General features: G+C 42.2%; 1 protein-coding gene across 2 annotated transcripts in view; it reads left to right on the forward strand.

Annotated features, from left to right (window-relative positions):
* Positions 1-15,461, forward strand: part of si:zfos-911d5.4 (uncharacterized) — a 38,540-nt gene that overhangs the window by 21,458 nt on the left and 1,621 nt on the right. The window lies entirely within an intron of this gene.

The following is a 15,461-nucleotide window of genomic DNA, read 5'->3' on the forward strand; positions in this document are numbered from 1 at the left end:
CAGTAGTACCACTACACAACTAGCAGTAGTATCACTACACTACTAGTAGTAGTACCACTACACTACTAGCCCACTACACTACTAGTAGTAGTACCACTACACTACTGGCAGTAGTACCACTACACTACTGGCAGTAGTACCACTATACTACTGGCAGTAGTACCACTATACTACTGGCAGTAGTACCACTATACTACTGGCAGTAGTACCACTATACTACTGGCAGTAGTACCACTATACTACTGGCAGTAGTACCACTATACTACTGGCAGTAGTACCACTATACTACTGGCAGTAGTACCACTACACTACTAGTAGTAGTACCACTACACTACTAGTAGTAGTACCACTACACTACTGGCAGTAGTACCACTACACTACTGGCAGTAGTACCACTATACTACTGGCAGTAGTACCACTATACTACTGGCAGTAGTACCACTACACTACTAGTAGTAGTACCACTACACTACTAGTAGTAGTACCACTACACTACTGGCAGTAGTACCACTACACTACTGGCAGTAGTACCACTACACTACTGGCAGTAGTACCACTACACTACTAGTAGTAGTACCACTACACTACTAGCAGTAGTACCACTACACTACTAGCAGTAGTACCACTACACTACTAGCAGTAGTATTACTACCCTACTAGCAGTAGTACTACTACACTACTAGCAGTAGTACCACTACACTACTAGCAGTAGTACCCCTACACTACTAGCAGTAGTACCCCTACACTACTAGAAGTAGTACCCCTACACTACTAGCAGTAGTAACACTACACTACTAGCAGTAGTAACACTACACTACTAGCAGTAGTACCACTACACTACTAGCAGTAGTACCACTACACTACTAGCAGTAGTACCACTACACTACTAGAAGTAGTACCCCTACACTAGTAGCAGTAGTACCACTACACTAGTAGCAGTAGTACCACTACACTACTAGCAGTAGTACCACTACACTACTAGCAGTAGTACCACTACACTACTAGTAGTAGTGGTACTACTACTACTAGTAGTAGTAGTACCCCTACACTACTAGCAGTAGGACCACTACACTACTAGAAGTAATACCCCTACACAACTACTAGCAGAACCCCTACACTATTAGTATTAGTACCCCTACACTACTACTAGTAGTAGTAGTAGTAGTAGTAGTACCACTAGACTACCAGCAGTACCCCTACACTACTAGTAGTACGCCTTCAGTACTAGTAGTTGTAGTACCATTACACTACTACTAATAGTAGTTGTAGTACCGTTACACTACTACTGGTAGTAGTTGTAGTACCGCTACACTACTACTGGTAGTAGTTGTAGTACCGCTACACTACTACTGGTAGTAGTTGTAGTACCGCTACACTACTACTGGTAGTAGTTGTAGTACCGCTACACTACTACTGGTAGTAGTTGTAGTACCGCTACACTACTACTGGTAGTAGTTGTAGTACCGCTACACTACTACTGGTAGTAGTTGTAGTACCGCTACACTACTAGCAGTACAACTACACTACTAGTAGTAGTACACCTACACTACTAGAAGTAGTACCCCTAAACTACTGGTAGTAGTACCCCTACACTACTAGTAGTAGTACCCATACACTATTAGCAGTATCCTTACCCTACTAGTAGTAGTACCACTACACTACTAGCAGTACCACTACACTACTAATAGTAGTCGCAATACACTACCAGCAGTACGCCTACACTACTACTAGTATTTGTAGTACCCCTACACTACTAGTAGTAGTACCACTGCACTATTAGTAGTACCATACACTACAGAAATATTTGTGTCACTTCGGTAATTTAAGACTGTCTCAAGCTATATTGATCCTGTCTCAGAAAAAGCCAATGAGATGCTTCAGTTTTAATTTACCTGAAGTGCATTTTAACAAACTGAATTTTTAAAACACATATTTTGCTCACAAATATTTATTAAATGAAATTGTCAGCATATTTTCATGTAAAAAAATTACTCAGTTATATAAATTCAGTGTCAAAAAAAGCTTATGCTTTATAAACACAAATGTACCTCCTTAGGACAACATACATTTAGAGAGATTTAAACTAAAAATATATATTAAAAAATATATATTCAAAATGCTTTCATGCCCTGTTTAGCTTTGATGTATTGTTGAATAACTGCCAGTACATCATACACCTGTGGAAGATTTAATGTTTTAAATTTAGCATGAAAAAAAAAAAAAAAGGTAAAATGGAGTAACGGAACAAAAATGATGACCAAAATACAACAAAAATCTACTGAAAGGACAAAAAGGTAAACCTTTGTCTACACGGGGTTGAATAAAAATGGCAATATCTAGAAAAGTGGGGGCTAAACCACCACAATGTAATAGATCATTAATTTTTAGTAATTTTTGCATGGACTAGAATAGAAGTAAACCTGCTGTGTGGGTGCAATGATCCACAAGGCCAGCAGGGGGAGCTCGCACCTAAATCTTGGCAACCACTGTTTAAAGTTGACAGTGATTTAATCACGATGACGTCACACAGGCCAGAGAATACAATTAAAACGGCAAATATGCATTGTCACTTTTGTTCACTGTAGTTATATTTTATGGCAGGAGAACACAACCTTTGTAAATAAACGACATAAAAAGGTCTTAACAAGACAAAAAGGACTGCTTTAAAAGCTGCTTGGAAGCTCACAATTTAGTTTATTAGAGCCTTTTTTTTTTTTTAGCACGCAGCAGCTGCCAGGGGAAGCTGGAGGCTGTGTGTATGGTGGGGGGGGTTGGTGCTTTAAGGGTGGCGGGGTGTCAAAAGGAAAGCGCATAGTTCCCCCAGGCACATTTTGGAGAGGCCAGAAATAAGGCCTCCTTTTGATTTGTGACTTTGTAAATACACAGGCTTCACTCAAGTCCCATCAGTGTGTGCGCGTGTGTCAGCTTGCGGTGTGTTTCAGTCAATTACTCTTGAGGAGGAGAATAAGACGTCTGAATGGCCCCCTCCCTGCCCAAAAAGTGAAGAATGATTGAGTAGAGCGGCTGTAATTTATTAATTATGGTCCATATTCTTAGACCACGGCTCTCGCTTCACTCAATTTGTATGGATTGAGTGGTAATTACAGTGTGTGTGTGTTCATATAATCCTTTCAATGGCAGGTTCCTTACAGATTGTCATTAGAGCTCATGTCTATTTTTATGACACTAATCAAGCTTTTTTTCAATATTGACAAAAATCTAACAGACAGGTAATTATGCTTCTTGATTCAATTCGATTAGGATGAAAGAACGTTTAGCGCCACACTACCAGTACGGCACGCAGTTACAGTACAGCGGTACCTCGGTTTTTCAGAATCAGAATCAGAAATACTTTAACAATCCCTGAGGGGAAATTTGAGATGTTCAGCACAATCGCATTGAAGAGCAGTCTAACATCACACAGAGACAGAACAGGATCGCCAACTTCCGGCACCCCTTACAGAAAAAGGTGGGAAACCGAGTAAACAAAAATATGTCCATCCATTTTCTACCGCTTATTCCCTTTTGGGGTCGCGGGGGGCGCTGGCGCCTATCTCAGCTACAATCGGGCGGAAGGCAGGGTACACCCTGGACAAGTCGCCACCTCATCGCAGGGCCAACACAGATAGACAGACAACATTCACACACTAGGGCCAATTTAGTGTTGCCAATCAACCTATCCCCAGGTGCATGTCTTTGGAAGTGGGAGGAAGCCGGAGTACCCGGAGGGAACCCACGCATTCACGGGGAGAACATGCAAACTCCACACAGAAAGATCCCGATCCTGGATTTGAACCCAGGACTGCAGGACCTTCCTATTGTGAGGCAGACGCACTAACCCCTCTTCCACCGTGAAGCCCAAAAAATAATAGTCATATATTAAAATTTTAGAGCACCTAATGACAAAACAAAAGTTTGGCAATTCAAGTTGTGAATGGGATTTTATTCTGAAGGTTTTGCCCAGGATGTTTCAAAAAAAAAAAGAAAAAGATTACTTGATTTTTAAAAAATGTAACATTGCATGGTGGTAAAGGAATTTGTATCTAGTGCTCATTACACTACACGGCTATACGGGTAGGTGTGGTGCGGTTGGGTTCCTGGTTCGATCCCCAGCTTCTACCAATCTAGTCAAATCCGTCGTGTCCTTGAGCAAGACACTTCACCCTTGCTCCTGATGGGTTGTGTTTAGGGCCTTGCATGGCAGCTCCCGCCATCAGTGTGTGAATGGGCGCTTGGAGTACCGTATTTTTCGGACTATAAGTCACAGTTTTTTTCATGCGACATATACTCCAGATCGACTTATGTGTGAAATTATTAACATATTACCGTAAAATATCAAATAATATTTATCTCATTTGCGGAAGAGACAAAGAAAATGTCAGCAATCGTCACACACACGTCAACCAATAAGAATTTGACGGGGGGAGGGTCATGGCAGAAGTTCATTGTGGGTCATGGAATGCTAACTGCTATATGCTACTGCCGTAGATATTAAAATGGATCATTTCATCATTGGCGGTAACTTATAAAAACTGAGAAGGGCTGAACATAAATGGCACCGAAAAGGAAATCATGTACCGCAGATTACAAGATGGACGTAGTGAAATATGCAGCGGAAAACGACAACAGAAAGCGGCGCATACCTTTGGAGTTGGCAGAGTTGTTTAGAAGCGACATCGAGGAAGAGGATTTAATGGGATTTATCGATTAGGAGTGACAGATTGTTTGGTAAACGTATAGCATGTTCTATAAGTTATAGTTATTTGAATGACTCTTACCATAATATGTTACGTTAACATAGCAGGCACCTTCTCAGTTGGTTATTTATGCCTCATATAATGTACACTTATTCAGCCTGTTGTTCACTATTTTTTATTTATTTTAAATTGCCTCTCAAATGTCTACTCTTGGGGTTGGATTTTATCAAATAAATTTACCCCAAAAATGCGACGTATACTCCAGAGCGATTTATAATCCAAAAAATAAAGTACCTTGAAGGTAGAAAAGCGCTGCACAGGTATAACCCATTTACCATTTATTCATCATTAGTTTATCTAGATTTAGTTAACAAAATATGTGAAAGAAAACTTTTTTTTTTTCGTAATCCGCCTTAAGGATTAAACGAAGACCAAATCGTACAAAAAATACTGACAAATTGTCCCTAAAAAATTATAGAAATCCAATTCAGATTAAGGATGGGCACCTTTTATTTAAACCAGGAGTCTCAGACACGTGGCCCGTGAGACGTTATAGTGCGGCCCCCACCTTAATATGAAAGTTTAATGTTAGTGCGGCCCGTAAGTTTTGGGGCGGCATAGCTCGGTTGGTAGAGTGGCCGTGTCAGCAATTTGAGGGTTGCAGGTTCGATTCCCACTTGTGCCATCCTAGATACTGCCGTTGTGTCCTTGGGCAAGACACTTTACCCACCTGCTCCCAGTGCCACCCACACTGGTTTAAATGTAACTTAAATATTGGGTGTCACTATGTAAAGCGCTTTGAGTCACTTGAGAAAAGCGCTATATAAATATAATTCACTTCACTTCATATGAATGGCGCTTGACAGCCGTGTTATTTGGGTCCAAGATGGCTCTTTCAACGTTCTGGGTTGCCTACCACTGCGTTAGTGGAAACGCGGTGGAGAGGGTTTTCTGCAGTCACACCGCGACACCTGTCAGTCAGTAATAACAGCCCCCGATAAATGGACCAATTCAAACCGTTATATTTTGTTTTTTTAATTGTTTAATTTGCATTGCCTCACATGATGAACACTACATATATTTCTGTATGACGCCGGATAACACTCCGGGAGCTAAGGATGATGTTTGATAAGAAATTATCGAGTTCGAGCCTATTATCGAATCCTCTTATCGAACCGATTCTCTTATCGAGTCCAGATAGGTTGTTGTACATGGAAAAAAAATAAATATATTTGGTTTAATAAAAGCTCACTTTTATTATATAAGAAAAAAAATAAAATCTAATAAATATTGACTGTTACCCCCTAAAAAAATAAAATATAATAAATAAATATTGACTTTTGTTACCCAAAGTATATTAAGTGGGATTTTTCAGAAAAACAAATATATGCAGTAACACAAAAACAACCTGTCTCTGTGATCACTATAGGTGTATAAATAACAATATAGTGTTAAATAAGATCAGTCCCTTGGGCACAAAACTGAAAATAACACAGCTCTCCAAAAAGTGCACTTCTGCTACTAATTGACATAACTGTTTGTTATGATGCTTTGACATTTTTGCACTTTATTTCTTTATTGAAAGAAAATTCTATGAAGAGAAAAGTTGTTTGCAAATGTGGTTACAATGCTAAAATATGAAAAGTTAAAGCTAAAAAGATAAATACACTTTATTGAGTTATCATTATTTCTTTATGAGCTTGGGAATATAACGACTACACTACCCAGCATGCAACGGGAGTTACGAGCATGCGCGGTAGCCCCGAAAAGTGTTGTTGCATGTCATCACCCGGCAGTAAACGTCAAGAACTCAGCCGACACGCCTTGTCTGCATTATTTATAATTAGACTGACAACACATATACAGTGTGATTTTGCTTTGTTTACAAGGAAAGAAAAACAGAAGTTAAAAAAGGGGGATATGTTGTAAATATATGTATGTGCTGCGGTTGCTTTAAGAACGTTGTGACAGCTGCCGTAAAGAAAGGTGCGTTGCTATGTTTCCGGTTGGTCATAAAAGTGTCGGTCATGTGTTTGTACCCTGCTCAAATCTCTCAGTTAAGTTATTCATTGTATTATGTCTTTTGTTTTGAACTTTATTACACCTTGGAGCGCTTTTCCCCGTCCGTTGTTTTTCCCGCTTTCGCTATCCGCGCCTAATGACTGAGCTACGTGACGTCGTTTCTTGTGATGTCTCACCGAGCATTTCTGGTCGGGATGGATTCGAATAAAGAACCAACTCTTTTTCTTTACTATAGTGGTCTCGATAACGGGTACCGGTTATCAAAAAGGGGTTCGAGTCCGAGGACTCGGTTCTTTTCTTAAAACCGGTTTCGAGTATCATCCCTACCGGGAGCCATCACGTTTTTGCGCTCGCTATCCTGGTACTTTACCGGCTATTATCCGCTGACCGCCGTGTTGCTGTAGGGAGGAAAAGCGGAGCGACACACACTGCGGAAATAACATTATTGGTGCGTTCCATTTGTGCTGGGATGTCATAATTTCTGAGTTCCTATTCCTAAATTTCAACTGGAACACCCCTTGAGGTCAGATTTCCTACTCAAAAAGTCAGAGCATTCTTACCTGTCCGCCATTGGAGTGTGTATGAAACTTTGGAGGTTTTTGAAGTTGTTTTAGAGGAGGAGTCTTAGACACGCGGCCCGCGAGATGTTATTTTACGACTCCCACCCCACCTTAATATGAAAGTTTAATGTTAGTGCGGCCCGCAAGTTTTATATGAATGGCGCTTGACAGCGTTGTGTTATTTGGGTCCAAAATGGCTCTTTCAACGTTCTGGGTTGCCTACCCCTGCGTTAGTGGAAAAGCGGCAGAGACGTTGCAATGGAGACAAGGGCTTTCTTACGTCACTGACTGCAGTCACACCGCGACACCTGTCCGTCAGTAATACCGGTTCCTGATAACCTGGACCAATTCGAACCGTCATGTTTTGTTTTTTTAAGTGTTCAATGTGCATTACCTCACACGATGAACACTGCATATATTTCTGTATGACGCCGGATAACACTCCGAGAGCTGTCACTTTTTTGCGCTCACATTTTCCCGGCTTTTATCCGCTGACCGCCGTGTTGCTGTTGGGATTAAAAGCGGAACGAGACACATTGCGGAAATAACATTATTCTCCGTGCGTCGGCTAATTACCAATATATTCCACAACCCCAAACATGTCTTTTTCAAAGCCTGCAGTGAAGAGAAGGGTTAGTGATGAGCAAAGACAATTCCAGGAAAAGTGGGAGATGCAATATTTCTTTGTTGAGCACTGGGACACCCTGACGTGTCTTTTTTGCACAGAGAAAGTTGCGGTGCACAAGGGATACAATTTGAAACGTCATTATACAACTAGACATGCTGAGGAGTATGCACAATTTTTTTTTAAGAAATCTTTTCTTGCAGCCCAGACTCTGCATCCAGTGGCCCCTCAGGTAAATTGAGTTTGAGACCCTTGGTGTGGAGTGTATACAGGAAAGGGTTCAACACACCCCAATAGGATTAAGAACTTTGCTGCTATAATCAAGTATGACTAACTTTATTTTGTGACAGCTAAAAGTTCATTTTAAACCCTGAAATTAGCCTCCGTTAGCTCATCACCAAATAATGTAAATGGAAATTGTGCCGAAGCCACCAGGATGTTGAGATTTCTGCAATCGCGGCGTCGCTCTCAAAAGGCGATCGGGAATAATAATAATTGGAAATAATTTGCGTGTAGGAAGCTGCGCCATTACGAGCCTTGGCGAGGCGGCGAAGACGGTGCCTCCGAGCCGCTCGAGAGACGTGACTCAACGCCGCATGCATCGCCCAGCTAGTGGAAACCAGAGGGCCCTTGTGGATCACTTTTGTTAATTTAAGTACGCACGAGGCGGAGAGAGTTGGCAACGTTGGGATCGAGGTTAAAAAAAAACAAAAAACATTAATATTCATTAGGAAATAATTCATCCGACTATGGGATGAAGTGCGGTGGGTGTCAGGACTCCCGGCGGGTAATATTAGCGTGCGCAGGGAAAAATAAAATCACTAATTTTGACCAAGCGTTTTTTTTTTGTTTTTTTTGCAAATAATGACTTTTTACACACGACACAAGTGTCATCGTGAAAGTTTTTTTTCCCCGCGTTATGAGGCTTTGTCCGCAGGCTCAGCTGCGAGATATGATCAATGGCAGCCATGAATAATGAAGAGGCCGAGTGCTGCAGACACTTAATTACACTTTTGAAAAGCCATTCTGCCTAATTGAGGGGGAAAAAAGAATGGTTAACGTGGTTAAAGGCTGCAAACCACATTTTGTACTTCTGCCTTTTTATAAAATAAAATTTAAAAAAAAAGCAAATTCGCGCGGCAATTTTACTTTTCACATGAATGCGCTTTGACCCGGCAGTATTGTTCTTTTCATGTGAAGGCTAATTGCCGCCATCTGTTACAGTTGGCTGAAATTAGCCATAAACTCTTTAACACACACTTTGTCTGTTGTTGTCATAATCACCCCGAATAACGGGCGGCATCAATACGCTCCTCCAAACCCGATTTGGGAGTTAATGGAGTCAGATGGGGGCGGCGGGAGCGTGTTCTCGGGGTTAATGCTGTTAGAGATGTTGGCAGAGAGCAAATTAAATCAGTCATAGATCGAGGTCTCTCCAGTCGGCCAGACAGGCAGAACCATTGAGGAGGACAGTGGGGGGGGGGGAGAAAAAAAAAGCAAAAGGGGGGGTTAGAGGATGCGTATGGAAATAAAAGTCTGCATGTCAGCGGTCACTGCTCGCAGTCTAATGTGCTTCCTGCAGACCCCATTTCCAAACTTGGCCCTCAAGTCGCGCTCATGGCTCGGGGCGCTCGTTGACAGCCCACCCAGCTGACAAGAAATGTCACCGAGTAAAAAGTTTGGGCACCGTAATGGATCGTTGTGAACCGGACAAGGTGATTAATAATCAGTAGCTTGAGATTTTGAGGGTTTTTTTTCTTTGATGGATGCGCAAGTTCAAGACGAAGGTCTTGCTACTTTGACCTCTGGAGGTCGGTAAAGCTCTGTTGCTCCGAATGTGGGAGGAGAAGCGATGTTTCCTACCCTGAAGCTCGCTAAACATTATCCTGATGATGAAAGCTTCAGACTATGGACTTAAGTACCAGGACTTTCTCTTGTAGGAATTTGGAATTTTGCCCATCGTTCACAATCATTATGAGAGATATAAAGGCCTACTGAAACCCACTACTACCGACCACGCAGTCTGATAGTTTATATATCAATGATGAAATATTAACATTGCAACACATGCCAATACGGCCGGTTTAGTTTACTAAATTGCAATTTTAAGTTTCCCGCGAGGTATCCTGTTGATGACGTTTATGGTTGGAGGGGACATTTCAGCCCAGCAGCACACACGGCTAAAAGTTGTCTCTTTTCATCGCATAATTACACAGTATTTTGGACATCTGTGTTGCTGAATCTATTGCAATTTGTTCCATTAATAATGGAGACGTCAAAGAAGAATGCTGTCGGTGGAAAGCGGTGGATTGCAGCTGCCTTTAGCTCCGAAACACAGCCGGTGTTTCTTTGTTTGTTGTGAAGCTTTAACACAGAGCGTTTAAGCGAACATGTTTCTCTACGTCGACCAGCAAGTTTTGGGATGGGAAAATTGTGATATTAAGTCGGCTCTTACCGTAGACTTCAGCGGATTATGCGACCTCCTGCTGCAGCTCAAAAAGGCAGCTGTGATTTTGGCTCCTCGGCTTCTCTCAGAGACGCTGCCGTTCACCGCAGCCATCAGACTTTGAGGTATGACTTTAGAATCTCACCAAAACACTATTAAAACAATAAGCAGATATGGGATCTTCCAGAATTATCCCAGTAAATGTGTCTAATTACATCTGAAACGCCTGGAGCTGTCGCCTTTTTTTATTTTCTTTTTTTTTTTAGTGCTTCACTCTAACTTTCCTCATCCACGAATCTTTCATCCTCGCTCAAATTAATGGGGAAATCATCGCTTTCTCGGTCCAAATAGCTCTTGCTGCTGGAGGCTATGATTATAAACAATGTAAGGATGTGGGGAGCTCTACAACCAGTGACGTCACGTGCACATCGTCTGCTACTTCCGGTACAGGCTTTTTTATTAGCGCCCAAAAGTTGTGAACTTTATCGTCGATGTTCTCTAGTAAATCTTTTCAGTAAAAATATGGCAATATCGCGTAATGATCAAGTATGACACATAAAATGGACCTGCTATCCCCGTTTGAATAAGAAAATATAATTTCAGTAGGCCTTTAACTACTGTGTTGATTCAAGAGTTATTTCATTAAAAAAATATATACAAAAGAAAACATTTATGCATATTTAAATGTATGCAGTTATAAACATTCATTCACTTTCTTCTTTCCTAAATGGATCTAAACTTTACCGCTGCCGGTATTTTCTGCTATATTTTTGTTGTGATATTTTCAGAATGTGTTCTATTTTTGGTCAAAGATAAAGAAAACAATCTGAAGTTGTCTTTATTTTTTTTTGTTTTAATGCCATGATTTTAAATAGGCCGGCCCCCTGTGTGCACAGACTTTCCTCCATGCGGACCCTGAGCTAAAATGAGTTTGACACCCCTGATCTAGAAAGTTCCCTCCAAAGTACCACTAAGAAGCGTACGAAAAGGAGATGCAAGCGGTGCTCCGGAATGTTAGGAGGGCAAAAGGTGACCGGTAGGACCAGGAGGAAAGATTTATGACTCGCAGCAGAAGGTAAACAAAAAGATGTCTTTTTGCAACCCGAGGATGCGTTAGAGTCCGAGCGGCCCGAGTGAGAGGTGGACTAGACAGGGGCCAACTTTCGCCCCGAGGGTCCGACCTTCAACCTCTGCAGCCAGTGTCTTTTTCAACCATACTTGCCAACCTTTAGACCTCCGATTTCGGGAGGTTAGGGTTGGGGGGCGTGGTCGGGGGTGGGGCAGAGGCGTGGCTGGGGGCGTGGTTAAGAGGTGTGGCGTATAATTCACCAACTCGAGTATTTCATATATATATATATATAAATAAAAATAAATATATATATGCATGAAATACTTGACTTTAAGTGAATTCTAGCTATATATATTTATTTTATTATATATATATAAATACAATAAATCTAATTTCCGACAGCACCTATCAAATACACAGTAATAAAAACACAGTTCTACTAACTGTACTGTGCTTGCTGGTTACTAAAAAAAAAACAACACCTCTTACCTTTCACTATTTGAGTAACCTTTGTTCTGCCGTTTGCGTATTGGCGAGCGATCTCCGAATCCGGGAACATCCTTCACGGATTTGTTGTAGACATCCGCAAATGAGAACGAGATGTTGCTTCCAGCTATCAGCATAGCCATCTTTGTCTCAGCATAAGTTACACCATCGAGTCTCCATTTTGCGAGGTGGCCCGTAATACTGGGTTGTGAACGATGCTTCGCTGACCGTTCATGGCTGAGTATATCCGTTCACCGTGTTCAATGGAGAAGTCTGTTCTACAAAATTTACAGGCAACATACCCCTTCCCCTTCGAACTCTCCTGGATAAGCCGAAATTCTTGTTTCCAATCGTTCCGGAACTTGCAGGCCTATTTTTTCATTTTGCTCGTCCACATTGTAATATATTGGGTTGGAGTCAATAAACAGGCGACGTGATAAAGTTACGTCTCCTTACTGTGGCCTTCAGAACAAACTCCCTGATGGATGTTCCTTGACTGCACTTAAATGTAGAATATATTTACATTCTATTCTATGTACAGTAGATGGCAGTATTGTCCTGTTTAAGAGGGTCACAACATTGAGTCAGGTTCTCATGGAGCCGGAGTGGGCATGGCTGAATTTCGCGAGAAAATTTGTCCCGGGAGGTTTTCGGGAGAGGCGCTGGATTTCGGGAGTCTCCCGGAAAATCCGCGAGGTTTGGCAAGTATGTTTTCAACCCGGTCGTCCAATCCATGAATCCACTCCCACCGATATCAAGATGTCCAAGTCTCACAAAGCACGGCGAGCCCTTGCTCGTGTCACCTTTGCGGGGACAAAAGCGCGGGCACTCGACTCAGGTGCCGCTGATTGCTAATTGCCAACTTATTTCCACGTGGCGGCGATTTGCTAGAACAATGTCTTTGTGCGGGCGCCTCTCTGCCACCAGCTGGCATTATTCATCTAATTCTTCCCTCGTTGGTGGCAAATTAACACACTCAAGTGTGCCGCGCCGCTAATGCAGGCGGCGATACGCAGCGCGATTGTTCCCTTTTTATTGAATGTGTGCTAATAAGTAAACCCTGGAAAAGGTGTGTGTGTGTGTGTGGCGGCCTTTGTGGCGGGTAATTAGGAGCGTGCAGGTGTTGAGGGGCGCGTTCGCCGAGGGGCCGCCAGGGGTGTCTCGCGCCTTTGCCGAGCTCTTCAACTATTAAAATGATCACTTTCAATAGCGGACAAAGGGAAGAGGGAGAGTATCGAGCGGCGGGTGTTTTCCCCCCACCTCTAATGCTTATCTGCCTTTTGATGTGACGCTCATAAAAGGCCCATTGGGCTCCGACAATGACCCGCGAAATGGACAAGGGCCGACGTGGCGGGCTCCGACCGACGGCGCCATTAACTAAAAGGCCCGGACATTATGGCGGATGAAAGAACACGGGGGGTTTGTGTCGAGGGGGGGGTTGGGATAGAATAATTGAAAAATTGCCTGATGCTAAAGTGAAAGAAAATGGAGCTGTGAAAAGGCACTGTGGTGTTCTGCTATCCGCGGTAAATGCGGGCCAAACAAGAAGATGCGGCCAGGCGCCGCGTTTTGAAATGGACGCGCTTCAATTACCCGCGTGTCTAAATCTAGTTAGGCGCCCGCCATTGTCCGCCTCGAACACAACAGGCGGTTTTTGGACGAGGTGTTAAAGCGCACGACGCCCTGCAACCTGCACGAGCTCCGCAGAGACGGTACTCCATTCGGTTTTAGGGGGCGGCGCCAGGGTTAATTTAACATTTTATTCATCGGCTGCTTTGAATTTGTGTCGGTTTTAAAGCCACTCTTGCACAAAACTGACTTTTACAGTAAATTTTGTACACTACCTGCATAAAAAAAAGAATGCTGTTGCTTTATTTATTTCGGAGCGGGCAGCCCCCACTACAAAGGACGTCGGCTCTCAGGATGTGCATGTTTATGTCCAGTGTTATGTATTTTACTATGTACTGCTTTTATATTTCTTGTATTATACATTATTACTTAAAAAAAAAATGTAAATATAAAACAGTTCAAACTGTAAAGCGTCTTTCAGTACACCGAAAAGCGCTAAACCAAATAAAATGTATTATTGTTATTATTATTTAATATATGTATATAATATAATGTATATACAGTATGTATAATGTACATGTATATGTAATGTGTAATATATTTATAATATAATATATATCCGCTTGGGATGGTTTCCTGTTGGCTCCACTATGGACAGAACTCTCACTACTAATGTATTTCCTTGAATTGTCGCCGGGGCGCTAATTAATCTAAAACCTCTTCTCACTCCGGCGTTTATCAAAGGCATGCGGTAAGTTTAGGCCTGCGCTTATAAATTTGAGTGTGATGTAAGGATACCATCATGAAAAGCACATTTAATGGTCTTACCTTTACTTATAAATGAAGTCCATGCACAGCTCCTTCTGATCAAAAGCATTGATAACTTGTTTATAGAAGTCTTCCTTATCTTTCTTCAGTTTTAAGTCTCTCTGTCTCGATGGAGATATTCCTCTATTACCTCCTGCTTTGATTGAAAGTCCAGTTTAAAAAACGGTTTTATTTTAGATACGTAATCCTCCATGTTAAAAGTGCAAGCGAGAGGAAAAAATAAACGATCGCTGCTCACTCTTGCTGCTTGTTGTCACTTCTTCTGCAGCCGAGTAGCCGCAAGAAGGATCACTAGCGCCCTCTACCACCAGGAGGCGGGAGTCATTTAATGACTCATATTTGACACACGCAGCTACGGTATATTAATAAAACATGGCTGCTTACTGTTCTTTTTAGCATATTCAATATCTTAGACCTTAAATCCTACTGAATAGCTCTTAGTCTTCTTCCCTTTATGCGATTTCAAATTACTGAAATCAGCCTCCTCCATTTTGAAAATGATGACAGGGGAAGTGTTACTTGTGACGTGACGAGTTTGACCCGGTGGAAATTCTGGGCATATGCTAATTATTTGGCGAAACGAGTTTGACCGGGCGGAAATTCTAGAAATGCGCTAATAAAAATAATATTTTGCGAAACAAGTTTGACCCGGCATTAATCCTGAGCCGGCGGTAATGCTAAGCATGCGCGAATTATTTTGCGAAACGAGTTCGACCCGGCAGTAATTCTAGGCAGGCGCATACTTTATACCCGGCGGCAATTCAAGGAAATACGGTAAGTGAAAGTTAAAGTACCAATCATTGTCTTACGCACACATGAGGTGTGGCGAAATTATTCTCTGCATTTGACCCATCTCCCTTGATCACCCCCTGGGAGGTGAGGGGAGCAGTGAGCAGCAGTGGGGGCCGCGCCTGGGAATCATTGTTGGTGACTTAACCCCCAATTCCAACCCTTTATGCGGAGTACCAAGCAGGGGAGGTTATGGGTCCCATTTTTATAGTCTTTGGCCGGGGTTTGAACCTACCGATCTCAGGGCGGACACGCTAACCACTATTTGATTCTATGTGACCTCAATCACTACAGTAGGGCAAAAAGTATTTAGTCAGCCAACGGTTGTGCAAGTTCTCCCACTTAAAATGATGACAGGGGTCTGTAATTT

The sequence above is a fragment of the Nerophis ophidion genome, linkage group LG08 (genome assembly GCF_033978795.1).
Source record: "Nerophis ophidion isolate RoL-2023_Sa linkage group LG08, RoL_Noph_v1.0, whole genome shotgun sequence".
Classification (NCBI taxonomy): Eukaryota; Metazoa; Chordata; class Actinopteri; order Syngnathiformes; family Syngnathidae; genus Nerophis; species Nerophis ophidion.